The sequence below is a fragment of the Prunus mume genome, linkage group LG3, assembly GCF_029339155.1.
Source record: "Prunus mume cultivar Tortuosa linkage group LG3, ASM2933915v1, whole genome shotgun sequence".
Classification (NCBI taxonomy): Eukaryota; Viridiplantae; Streptophyta; class Magnoliopsida; order Rosales; family Rosaceae; genus Prunus; species Prunus mume.
Genome location: NC_142700.1, coordinates 9,398,408 through 9,412,008, shown reverse-complemented (window position 1 = coordinate 9,412,008; position 13,601 = coordinate 9,398,408). Strand labels below are relative to the sequence as shown.

Below are 13,601 nucleotides of genomic sequence, written 5' to 3'. Positions count from 1 at the left end.
TATCAGAGGTCATATGACATTGTTATATGAACTATTCAAAATGAGAATTCAAACAACATGTGTTAGATGAGAAGTAGCATCTCATTCTTAAATATAAGATATTACTTCATTTGTCTACTGGTTGTGCATGTTGTTAAGCTGTTGCAACCAACATTCTTTCACCAAGAAACTTTTCTCGAACCTCAATGAAATTTAGCTAGGAAAACCTTTGGTGGTTAGGGAAGGTTAAGATAGAAACAGAGGCAGAGGCAAGGCTGAAGAACAATCGCGAGCACATGTGATATTACACAAAATGTAGCGAAGGAATTTAGAATGCCCATTTTCCAAATTAAGCACACATTTTATAATGAAATCAAGATAGGAACTTATAACAAGCCCTCATTAGAGTACAGTGTCCAAAAACACAAGATGAACACCACACCACTCCACACTCAACACACATAATTGCTCTTCAATGTTGTAAATATAAAAAAAGCTGAGATATCGCTTAGTACAATCAAATAGTTCTTCATTCCTCGTCACCCAAATCATTGAACGCATCGCACAAATCATTAAGCATTTCATCCCACATCTCCTCCACATGCACATGAAATGAGTATCCATCAACAAAAAGAACAAAATTGTCCATACCACGAAGAAATTCAAGAAATTTAGAACCCTTTCGCTTAAATTTACTAATATGAGACCCAAGCTTTGATATTTCATCGTTGTTCTCATCGAAACCAGAACAATCTCTGACGTCCAACATCACCAAACCTTTGCATTCGCGTAGCAACGTGGCAAGACCATCCCGATTAACTTTTGCACCCTCCAAATTTAAGTACTTGATATTAGGCACCAACTTCACAATTGACAATATGCCTCACGCCCATGAACAGAGCCTTTGGACAAATCTAAACCATAAAAATTCTTGCAATGTTTTTGTATAATTTCAAGTATTATGGCCAAATTTAAGTATGAACCAAATGATAACACCTCCAAATTTTCCACTTGCCAATCAGCTCTAGGTTCGTGTGTTTGCTGTCCAATAAATTTACTGGTAAACTCGAAGTCACAAGGCCAGGACACCTGCACACATTCCACAACAACAAAAATGCTACATTTGCATTTACAAGGAAAATTAAACTGGGTATACTTGAGGGTATGATCAAATGTCAAAATCTAAAACAGAAATGCAATATCCAAAGAATGAAAAGCAGCCCAACCAAGAAGAACCATCAATGGATGAATATTTAATTCATCAAGATTTATCAAGTTTCAAGCAAGAAGAACCAAACCAATCAATCTATTGCTTAACAAACCAGAAACAAATAGTCAGAAACCGAACCTTGTTATTGGCAAGACCATAGAAACTCCATGATAGGATAGCTGAAGCGCTCAGGATCTTGTGGGGAAGGCGTCATCGCTTCCTCACCGAGAAGTCTCTCGAGTTGTCTTCGATCTGTAAAGAGATACTATCAAATGTCAAAAGGGCACCTAGGGATATTTAACACAAGAATAGGGGAAGAAACCATTCTTATGTACACTGGCATTACATGTAGGACAATCTCCCGAGTCTCAAGTACCTCTGTGTTAGATTTGATGGGGGAGATGGTGCCTCAATGGAGAAACTTTTTTCTAAGTGCCCCGTACTTGAAGATTTGACTATACTCGGCAATTTTAGAGTTGATTCAAAATCTCTGCCCCTGAATTGAAGACAAGCATCACAAATACTAGAAATAATCGTATGTTCCAACTCTTCATCAATTCCCCAAAGCTTGAAAACCTGATTGTCGATGTCTTCAGTTGGTGCTCATATGCCATTTTATGTTTTCTAAAATCCGCAGCCAAAATTCGTCCCTATAGGCTTCCAGTAGGTGAAAGTCTAGCCTGTGATTACCTTGTGCCTCCGTTTACTATAGGAATTTCCAATGTTACGTATCTTTCTCTTCAGCTTCTAGTTTGGATGGTTTATTTTTGCCTGTTATCTTTAAACATTTGAAATAGTTGGAGCTTGGACTCATTCATTTTGGTTACTGGACATTGCTCATAGAATATATGAACCGATCACCTAATCTAGAATAATCTTTTTCCAAGACCTTGATAGTATGTTGAACACAGAAAACAACCCTTTCCGTCCACCAGCATTTGTGCTTACTTGTTTGTCTTCACATATTAGGATAATCTCCATGGAGGGGTTCCAAGGTAAATGTGATGAGATGGATGTGACTAAGTATTTGTTTGAAGTTCGGTTTGGTTATGAATAAAATGATTGTTTCTACTGCTACTATTGCTGGTGTTGTTACTCCTTCCAATCCAAAAAATAGGAGATATACAAGGAAATTTCAATGTTTGAATGTCGTTTAGAGAGTTGCCATGTTCAAGTTCTATGAGATGCAATGAATGTCTCGGTTTCACATCAATTCAAGGATTTCTCCGAGTCCGTTCTATACTTTATGAGTTTGAAGATGTCAATTTCATTTGTTTCTTTCACTCATTTGTTAGATTAAAGTGGAGATTATATTAGTAGTGATTTAATCCAACTTATTTTGGAACTTTGATTTTTCCGTACACCTCCATGATCTTTTTTGGGTCATATAATTGTTGGTTTTCTTGTTGTCGTGGAACTCCAACAATTTGACAACTTTTACATGTCGATATTTTAATTTTCAATGTGGGGTTTCAGACTTGCAGTCAATTGTAGTGATCAAAAAATTGGGTCGGTGCCCAGCCCGGAGTACGAAGTCTCTATCTTTACATACATTGAAAGAGCCCAATCCAATCAAATCAACCCAGTAGCCAAAACCGAAGAAAAAAAAAAATCAAAACTTGAGTTGAGAGATAGGCTCAAGACCGAGTCTTTGAAGCTTGGAAACGGCTGTGACTCCGACTGCAAGCTTCGTGTTCGTTTCTCTGTCCCCAAAACGTGAATATTTTTAACGAGTATAGCTGCTAGGCTATACATTTTTAATTTTTAAAATGTTATAGTGTATAGCCGCGCAACAATACCTTTGAAATGTTCAAATATATTAAAAGAGTATTGCCGATACGCTTTAAATATACAATTTTTTCATATGATTTTAGGTTTAGGGCTAAGATACCACTTTAGCCCATTGGGCTTAAGTTATTCATTCAATTACTTCATTTATACAAGTGATATTAGGGAATGAGAATTTAAAGTCTTTCTGATACCTCACATTCTAATGATTTCCAGCTATTAGTCCATTGGGCAAGAATAAAAAATGAATTTTATTTATAACAAATAATACAGGTTAAACCCATAAATACCAATAAAAATAAAATAAAATAAAAGGATTTGCCAACATTTTGTGGATCAAAGAATGTTGAATTTCATAGTATAAAATTGCCTGTACAGTAATTTACTTTCTAAATTGTATCCATCGTAATTATGAACTAAACCCAATTATAGCCTTTTTCTTATTGCAATTGACAACCCTGCTTTTCCGCTACGAGATATATCAGTCTGCGCGGCTATACTTTAAAAAAATTCGAATGTGTTTAAAGGGTATAGCCGGCTATACTGTTAAAATATTCGATAATTTTGCTTTTAGTAATTTTGAATGTGCCTTGGAAACATCATTCACAGTATGAGAGCATACAATTGCCAGGTTTGCCATTTGGATACTCTGTTAGAGCATTTCCAGGAGAGTCTCCAAATTTCACCCAAATTCTAGTTAAAATAGCTAACCACTTAAAAGGTGGTTCCTCCAGCAATGCTCTCTATTTTAGCTAACCTCAAATATTTATTATTTCAAATTCATTAAAAAATTTAAAAGAAAGAACTCAAAATGAAAAGTAGCCTACCACCGAACCTTTCCTTTTCTTTTCTCTCTCTCTCTCTCTCTCTTTCCCTCTCTCTCTCTCTCTCTTGCGCAGCTTCTAGCTTTTTCTTCTCTCTCTCTCTCTCTCTCTCTCTCTCTTGCGCAGATTTCAAATTTGGTGAGCCTTGAATTTCTCTCTCCTCTAGATGTAGTGAGCCAAAATGGCGAGATAGGTAGCGAAGCTGCCAGAGCGTTTTTTCCTTCTTTTTCGCTAAAATACCAAAATTTCCTCGAGGACATTGACAAGTGAGAACATCATTTTTTTTTTTATGCTTCTTATAATCTATACATAAACAATCTTATGAAAAAAAGAAATATGTTCTGCATGTTTTTGGTTCATTCTTGACAGCAATTGTCGCTCCAAGGACTTAGATACCCTCATGAAGGATCTCAAAGTTTTTGCCGAAGGTAATGAGGAGATGTTCAAAGAAATGCATCAAATGTGTAAGGGTTCAATCCAACAGGGATCATAAGGCACTCTCTAAGTGTGGAGATATAATGTCTATGATGAAGACTATGATTCAAATTAAAAAAAGTCATTGGTCTTATCATCGACCTCGAGGGTCTTGCCATCCGTTGGTACTAAGCAATGAATCCCATCCTTTATCTACAATTAAGAATCATACAAAACATCAACTATACATGCAAAGCCATATAGAAAAGATTAAATTTTTGACGATCATTTGTGTTCAGCTCAACACATGACCTCTATCAAATACAAGGGCATTATCAATTCTCACAAGAACAAGGACATTCTTCATGCTGTTCTCTGAGTTGTAAGTGACATGTTGCAGGACATTCATTGGAGACGTGCTGCAGAGAAGGATTCGATCAACTGATATGTTGTATGGCACATTCGAATCATGATCCACTGGGGAAACAACAGTCTGCTGCTGGAAATGATTACTGTTTAGATGATCATTTCCTTCATTCTCATTGCCTGGAAAGGCTGTGGCTGTATTTCAGTGCTCATGTCATTTATATTGACAGGGAAGCTTCTATTGCGGCCAACACCAAGGCTCCAGTGAAATGTTGCATTGGGCTGTGACATAATCAATCAATTGTTGGTCATCAGAGATCTGTGAATTTGACAGTTACCCAAAAAAAAAAAAACAAAAAAAAACTATTTGTGAGAGATGTGACCAAAATAAAATTTCAAATCTAACAGAAGAAATTAAAGCAAGGTTTGAGTGAAGCATCATAAAACATCATACATCTTTGGAGACAAACAGCTCAATCAACCCTCTGCACTTGGAACCAAAACTCTGGTCCCATCTCTTTCCTGCAAAATGTAAGTAGAAACATATAGTTACATTTAATTATATGTTCAGAAAATGACTTTCTTTTGGAACTAGCTAGGAAAAATGGGAACTTGAGCTCACTGCCATGGCACTAGAATCTCTGTTAGAAGATGAGTTCAACAAATGGGCTGGTTTAATATTAATGGATGTGCATAAATCCTGCTCATGAAAACCCATGGTTAATGACAGAAAAACACAAATTAATTTCTTTTGTCAAGATATGTTTGGTAGTTGGTAATTATGATTGAATGAGTAAAAAAAAACGCGAAAATGAAAAGGATATATAGGTACCCAGAGTCTAAGGACAGAGAAGAAGGAAGCTGGGCAAGAAGATCACAGGAATTTGTTCTTGAGCGCTGCATTGTATCTCTGCATGGAAGGACTGGATAAACTGGAAAAATAAGTTCATTTCCTCCATTAGTCTGAGTGTTCTCATCAGCCCCAGAAAAACAACAATCCATCAACTCAATAAACCTAAAAAATAATAAAATAAAATAAAAATTAGTCACAAAAAGAAAAATGAATTAGTAACTGTTAATTAAAAGGTTCCTCTTAACCTTTGGTCTTCACTCAGTTTCCAAATAACACAATAATCCTAGCCTTTCAAACCCACAAGGGGCCAAAGCCTCTCAGTCAGATTTTGCATAATGATGGCATATCTACGGAGAATTTATTCAATAATGGATATTTCTTTAAAGAACAATCTATTGAATCTCATAATACGCAGAGATAATAATATTCCAAAAGCCACAAGAGACCTCAAATTCTGAAATTCTTGTTACAATAATTCCTCAAAAGCTCCTTCACCCAGCCAGTCATGGCCAAAACCAAAAGTTCCAGACATTTGTATAAACAGAAACCAAAAGGCATAAAAGTAAGACAATTTGTAACAGTTATAGGTGAAACGAAAACAATAACCGATTACGGCTAGCCAACGTGCTAATCTAATGATTCCAGAGTAAAATGTAGAATCCAACCACTTAATTAAACTACCCACATGCAAAACAAGAAGAAAAACAGATTCGGATCAAACACTTTCCTCAAATTACACCAACCAGTAGTGACACAAAAAAACAACAGATTATAATGCAATTGCAAGCCCATTCCCAGATCTTTAATATTGACTGATATGAAATCCACAATAACCAAGTCAAAATGGTACTCCTTAACGATATGGCATGAAAATTAGCAAATTCACAATCAGACCATTCAAACCAACAGGAAGAGAAACTAAACAGAAAATAATTCCAATTATGGTAGCAAAACTCACAAGAAAGGAAATAATCCCCAAGTCAGCAAATTTTGTATTTAGGCTTTGCATGACTTGTGCTTGCTTTGGCTTCCAAATCTGCAGGTAAACTTTTTCAATTTCGGGTTTCAGACTTCCAGTGAGTCGCAACGTTTAAAAAATGGGGCTAGGCGGGCGCTAAGCGGTTAGGCGGGCGCTAGGCGGCTGGGCGGGCCTCCTAGGCGGGTTGGGTCATTTTTCGGTGCCGAACAAGGAGGACGAAGCAGCCGAAACTTGACTGCGTCTGCAAGCTCCGACCTACGCGAGTGCAGCTTCGTGTTTGTTTGAAATGTATTCGAAGCGTATAGCCGCACGGCTATACAATTAAAATATTTTTAAGAGTATAGCCGTACGGCTATATCTTTAAATATCCAAATGTATTCGGAAAGTAAAGCCCCGCTGGGCTAGAGTAATTACTTCAATTTATACATGTGATATTAGGAAATGAGAATTTAAATTCTTTCTGATACCTCTCATTCTAATGATTTCCCGCTATTAGCCCATTGGACAAGAATAAAAAATGAATTTTATTTATAACAAATAATATAAGTTAAACCCATAAATACAACAACTAGTTCTTCATTGAAATTTATTGAAGGTATCAGAGGTCATATGACATTGATATATGAACTATTCAAAATAAGAATTCAAACAACATGTGTTAGATGAGAAGTAGCATCTCATTCTTAAATATAACATATTACTTCATTTGTCTGCTGGTTGTGCATGTTGCTAAGCTGGTGCAACCAACATTTTTTCACCAAGAAACTTTTCTTGAACCTTAAAGAAATTTAGCTAGGAAAACCTTTGGTGGTTAGGGAAAGTTAAGATAGAAACAAAGGCAAAGGCAAGGCTGAAGAACAATTGCGAGCACATGTGATATTACAAAAAATGTAGCGAAGGAATTTAGAATGGCCATTTTCCAAATTAAGCACACATCTTATAATGAAATCAAGATAGGAACTTATAATGAAATCAAGCACACATCTTATAACAAATAGTTCTTCATTGCTCTTCAGGGATCATAAGGCACTCTCTATGTGTGGAGATATAATGTCTATGATGAAGACTATGATGAAGGAAAATGCTAGATCATTATTTATTATCATATAAATAAGGTACAACAAGTACCATATATGTATCTCTTCAATATGATTGATATATTTGCCAATGATCCTCGTACAACAACTTGAAGAAATATTATTACATACATTCTATACTACTATTAGCTACTATGTTTTCACATCAGAAAAATACTAAAATAAAAATTGAAAAAATCACTGCTCTTATCATCGACCTCGAGGGTCTTGCCATCTGTTGGTACTAATCAATGAATCCCATCCTTTATTTACAATTAAGAATCATACAAGACATCAACTATACATTCAAAACCATATATAAAAGATGAAATTTTTGACGATCATTCGTGTTCAGCTCAACACACGACCTTTATCAAATACAAGGGCATTATCAATTCTCACAAAAACAAGGAGATTCTTCACGCTGTTCTCTGAGTTGCAATTGACATGTTGCAGGACATTCATTGGCACATTCGAAGTGCGGCAGAGAAGGATTCGATCAACTGATATGTCGTATGTCACATTCAAATCATGATCCACTGGGGAAACAACAGGTGACTGCTGGAAATGATTACTGTTTAGATGATCATTTCCTTCATGCTCATTGCCTGGAAAGGCTGTGGCTGTAATTCAGTGCTCATGTCATTTATATTGACAGGGAAGCTTCTATTGCAGCCAACACCAAGCAGGGTGTCTTGCTCCAGTGAAATGTTGCATTGGCCTGTGACATAATCAATCAATTGTTGGTCATCAGAGATCTGTGAATTTGACAGTTACCCAAAAAAAAAAAAATTAGTCACCAAAAGAAACATGAATTAGTAACTGTTAATTAAAAGGTTCCTCTTAACCTTTGGTCTTCACTCAGTTTCCAAATAACACAATAATCCTAGCCTTTCAAACCCACAAGGGGCCTAAGCCTCTCAGTCAGATTTTGCATAATGATGGCATATCTACAGAGAATTTATTCAATAATGGATATTTCTTTAAAGAACAATCTATCGAATCTCATAATACGCAGAGATAATAATATTCCAAAAGCCACAAGAGACCTCAATTTCTGAAATTCTTGTTACAATAATAAGCTCCTTCACCCAGCCAGTCATGGCCAAAACCAAAAGTTCCAGCCATCTGTATAAACAGAAAACAAAAGGCATAAAAGTAAGACAATTTGTAACAGTTATAAGTGAAAACAATAACCGATTAAGGCTAGCCAACGTGCTAATCTAATGATTCCAGAATAAAAAGTAGAATCCAACCACTTAATTAAACTACCCACTTGCAAAACAAGAAGAAAAACAGATTTGGATCAAACACTTTCCTCAAATTACACCAACCAGTAGTGACACAAAAAAACAACAGATTATAATGCAACTGCAAGCCCATTCCCAGATCTTTAATATTGACTGATATGAAATCCACAATAACCGAGTCAAAATGGTACTCCTTAACGATATGACATGAAAATTAGAAAATACTATCAAGTAAAGGAGCCAAGTTTCGACCCCGCATTCATAACATTGTAGCAAATTCATAATCAGACCATTCAAATCAGCAGGAAGAGAAACTAAACAGAAAATAATTCCAATTATGGTAGCAAAACTCACAAGACAGGAAATAATCCCTAAGTCAGCAAATTTTGTATTTAGGGTTCCCATGACTTGTGCTTGCTTCGGCTTTCAAATCTCAATCTCAAGCTCAAATTTGCAGGTAAACTTTTTCAATTTCGGGTTTCAGACTTCCAGTCAATCGCAGTGTTCAAAAAATGGGGCTAGGCGGACGGCTAGGCGGCTAGGCTGGCGCTAGGCCGCTAGGCGGGCGCTAGGCGGCTAGGCGGGCGCTAGGCGGCTGGGCGGGCCTCCTAGGCGGGTAGGGTCATTTGTCGTTGCCGAACAAGGAGGACGAAGCAGCCAAAACTTGACTGCGTCTGCAAGCTCCGTCCTATGTGAGTGCAAGCTTCGTGTTTGTTTCGAATGTATTCAAAGAGTATAGCCGATCGGCTATACCCTTAAAATATTCGAATGTATTAATATTTAAAGAGTATAGCCGAACGACTATACGGTTAAAATATCCAAAAATGGGCCGCCTAGGCGCCTAGGCGGGTCCTTTTATAAGTAGTATAGCCGCTCGGCTATACACCTGAAATAACCCTTGAGATCAATATGCCTCTTGAGATCAATATGCCTCTTGAGGTCACGGCTATACTCTTTAAATAATATATATGAAAAGGAATTCAAGAACAGAGGGATGGTTGCTGTAGGATTTAGGATGAGAGAGAGAGAGAGAGAGAGAGAGGGAGAGAGAGAGACGAAGTCTGAGAAGAGATGAGAGGGAGTATGAGGGTTTGGAAGGAATATCACGCACCAAATTTAAATTTGGTGAAAAGAAAGAGCGGCAAGCCAAAAAAGGGGGTGGGGAATGGATTTCACGGTGTGCAAACAAAGTATGCCATTAACGGTAATATAGTTTATGGCATGAAGCACAACCTTTTTACGGCGCACGTGACTAGCACGCCATTATTAATAAAAAAACACGGCGTGCACCTAAAGCACCCCGTAATAAACGAAGGCAAAGATCCATTTACGGCGTGCATTGAATCCACGCCATAAAAACTAAGCTTTTAAAGCGAGAAACACGTGCACACTGTAAATAGTGCACAGTAAATACTTAGTTTTCTTGTAGTGAAAGACCCTCGTCCAAATCCAGTCATTAAGACTCTTTCGTTGATCATGTTTGTGAACCACAGGAAAATGTTCCTTTGCCTCAACCAATTGAAAACAATTTGGAAGTAAGATATGTTATGGTGACATAAATTTATTTTTCCTAAGTATTTGTCCTCATTAACCAATGTCCTGCTCGGTGTCTACACTTACTTATTTTTGTCCAAATCCAGTTATTAAAACCCTTTTCATTGATCGTGTTTGTGAATGGCTGTTTGTCTTTGTCTCTGTCGACTGGGAACAGTTTGCAAGTAAGATATGCTCTGTAAACTGAAATTCTTTTCGTATTGGTCCTCATTAACCAAGGTTTCTGCTCATCACCATACTAGCTGATTTTCTTTTTCTATTTTTAAACAAGATTTTGTTTAGTCTTTCCGGTTTCTTCTAAGATTGCTCTAACCTTCTGTATTTAGCCTTCACAAGCAACATCAAATCCACTTCCAACTTCTTCTCTGAGCCAAAAATTTATCTGTAACACAAGATGCACTCTCCGGAGCAGTATCTCTCAATCGCAAAGAGCCCAGTATTTTATTTTAGTTCTTCAAGTGATGTTGTTGGGCTGTACCCTCTAATTTATGTTTGAAATGTGTCGTCATTTTACACATTGCATAGTTGTTATTATTAACCTTCGATTAAATTTTTGTGGCTACTGACTATAGAGGTTATTGACTATCCATGCTTGTCCAGAAAAAATGTTCTTTCCGATTTTGGATGAGGTAATCTGAATCAATTTTATGTACAATTAAATAATTATAGCACTTCTGTATCTTGACCTTGGTTTTCTTTCATTTGTTTAGGTAAAATCAATCACTGATCTTGGCCAAAGTCACCTGTCGGTTGCCATACCCAATGTTTTGCCCACTACTTTTGCCCTGACACTAAATGAGGGCTCATCTCCAATGAGCATGGATTTTCATCCCACTTGGCGGACTCTTCTTCTATGTTAAGTAATGGGAATCTATGTTTTTTTTTCTTTCTTTTTTTCTCCCATCGTTTATAAATTTCCTGTCTTTTTAGAATGATCGTGTGCGGTAATTAGTTTGTATAGTTCACTCATGAATCCTGCTAATGTGATTCTTCAGTCGGAACCTGGGGGTGATGGAGACATAGGACTATGGGATATTAGTTCAGGGAAAAAGTTGCTTTCAAGAAATTTTAGAGTCTGGAATCTTGATGCAGGCCCAATGGCCTTAAAGGTGCATCTACGGATTACGTACTACTCTCTCAACCTTACTGATATGATCCAAATTTGAACAAATGTCAATTATTTCAGAAGCTCGTCAAAGATTCATAAGTATCATTAATCGTATCCGATGAGTCCTGATGGTTCTATATTTGGTGAGAATGTTCTCATACTTAAAATGGTATGGAGTTGCTGATTTTCAGTTCTTGTAGTTCATATTCACTGCCGTCGTGTTCTTCAATGAACTGGGGTTGCATATGCAAAGCGCATTGTGCAATTATATTCTTATAATGGAGGCAACAACAATTGGAAATAAGTCATGAAAAAGAACACAAATTCTCAAGGAAACTGCAACTTTTGAGTACGTGACTATAAACCCAACCCATCCTTTTTCTTACGTAGATTGATGCTCACTTAGGAAGTGTAAATGATTTTGGCATTCTTTCCCCTCACGACCAACTTTTGGTCATAACTTGTGCTGATGACAAGACCGTCAAGGTTGGTTTCATTAATGTATGATTAAGGTTTGGGGTATATTTTGTAGCCAAAGACAGTTTACTTTTGAAGGTCATGAAGCTCTGTCTATTCTGCATCCTCATACCAAAGAAAATGTCCATGTAAGTGCCACTTTGGGTATTGATGTTGTGGTTCGGTGAAGTTTTTGTTCGAATCATCGATTTACTTTCCGGTTCCTGCAATATATTATCCAACACTTGTTTTCATGCTTCATGCCGCATGATTGTCTTTTCAACATCGGTGGATGGCAAGATCAAAATATGGTTATATGATAGCTTTGAAGGCGTCTTTGCGCCAAAGCGCTCACAGTCTTTGATGTTCAAAGGTTCAACTTATATGGCCTGCGCTTGCCATCTTTTATTTCCGGATTGATATCTTTGGGTGAATATAGTAATGTTAGTTTTGATTGAGATCATGTAGCCTTTTTTTCATGTGGGATCAGCCATGGAGGGAAACAATCAAAGCCAGGAGCGACCAAGTGTAAAAACATGGATTTGTTTTTTGGTTTTTGATATTAAGAGAGATTACATGAGCCTCAACTAAACCAACATCTTCCAGTGCAAAAATGCGAAGAAGTGAACATTGAACTCCTATCAAAGACTTTTTTTATATTTATTTTGTTCGAACTACACAAATATAAGAAATCCAGGCCTAGATTTCTTCTTTATGTCTTCTTTATGAATTTCTGACTCCTCAATTCATTCCTACTCCTAGATCGAGGACACAATACAAAGATCATAGTAACCAGATCTGTGTTGTCTCTGGACTGCTGATCCTGGGCCTAACCCTGCTATTATATGTGAGGAAGAACCAGCGACAAATATATGGTAAGCTATTTGATTTTCTACTCTTCTGCCCCTCCATCTTCTAAGATAGGTAGGTTCAGTTCTATAGAAAATGTTTGCTGTTGCCTCTCTGGTTTCCCTATAGTTAGCTTGACAGTTTCCACATGTCATTTGGGTCAGGAGTCAGGACTAAGGTGGTGTAATTTTTATATATTTATTTATTTATTTATTTTTTCTGTTCTTTCGTGGGTTGGTTTTGTGTTCCTATGAAAGAGGAGGAGGAGACAAATCTTTCTTTCTTTCTTTTTTTTCTTCGACAAACAAGAGGCATGATCAAATGTCAAAATCTATAACGAAATGCAATATCCAAAGAATGAAAAGCAGTCCAACCAGGAAGAACCATTAATGGATGAATATTGAATGCATAAAGATTTATCAAGTTTCAAGCAAGAAGAACCAAACCAATCGATCTATTGCTTAACCAAACCAGAAATAAATAGTCGAATTTGAGATTGGGGCCTAAAACCGAACCTTGTTATTGGCAAGACCATAGAAACTCCATGTTAGGATAGCTTCATCATTTCCTTCCACGAAGCAGACACCAAGTCAGCAAATTTTGTATTTAGGGTTCCCATGACTTGTGCTTGCTTGACTTCCAAATCTCAATCTCAAGCTCAAATTTTAGGGTAAACTTTTTCAATTTGGTTGCAGACTTTCAGTCAATCGCAGTGTTAAAAAAATGGGGCGAGGCGGACGGCTAGGCGGCTAAGCGGCTAAGCGGGCGCTAGGCGGCTAGGCGCTAAGCGGCTAGGTGGTGGCGGGCCTCCTAGGTGGGTTGGGTCATTTTCGGTGCCGAACAAGGAGGACGGCAGCTGAAACTTGATGCGTCTGCAAGCTCCGTCCTATGACAG

General features: G+C 37.2%; 2 long non-coding RNA genes and 1 pseudogene across 2 annotated transcripts; all 3 read right to left on the bottom strand.

Annotated features, from left to right (window-relative positions):
* Window positions 1–508: 508 nt before the first annotated feature.
* On the bottom strand, window positions 509–1,403 carry LOC148918665 (uncharacterized; annotated as a pseudogene).
* A 2,908-nt stretch (window positions 1,404–4,311) lies between these two features.
* On the bottom strand, window positions 4,312–6,659 carry LOC148918664 (uncharacterized). The gene is made up of 5 exons (XR_016125639.1): window positions 6,393–6,659; window positions 5,414–5,596; window positions 5,204–5,281; window positions 5,036–5,103; window positions 4,312–4,900 (listed from the first exon to the last, which is right to left on the bottom strand). It is a non-coding gene; the product is annotated as an uncharacterized LOC148918664 (long non-coding RNA).
* A 945-nt stretch (window positions 6,660–7,604) lies between these two features.
* LOC103319439 (uncharacterized) lies at window positions 7,605–9,408 on the bottom strand. Its single transcript, XR_016125644.1, has 3 exons — window positions 9,094–9,408; window positions 8,539–8,617; window positions 7,605–8,247 (listed from the first exon to the last, which is right to left on the bottom strand). It is a non-coding gene; the product is annotated as an uncharacterized LOC103319439 (long non-coding RNA).
* Between the last annotated feature and the right edge of the window lie 4,193 nt (window positions 9,409–13,601).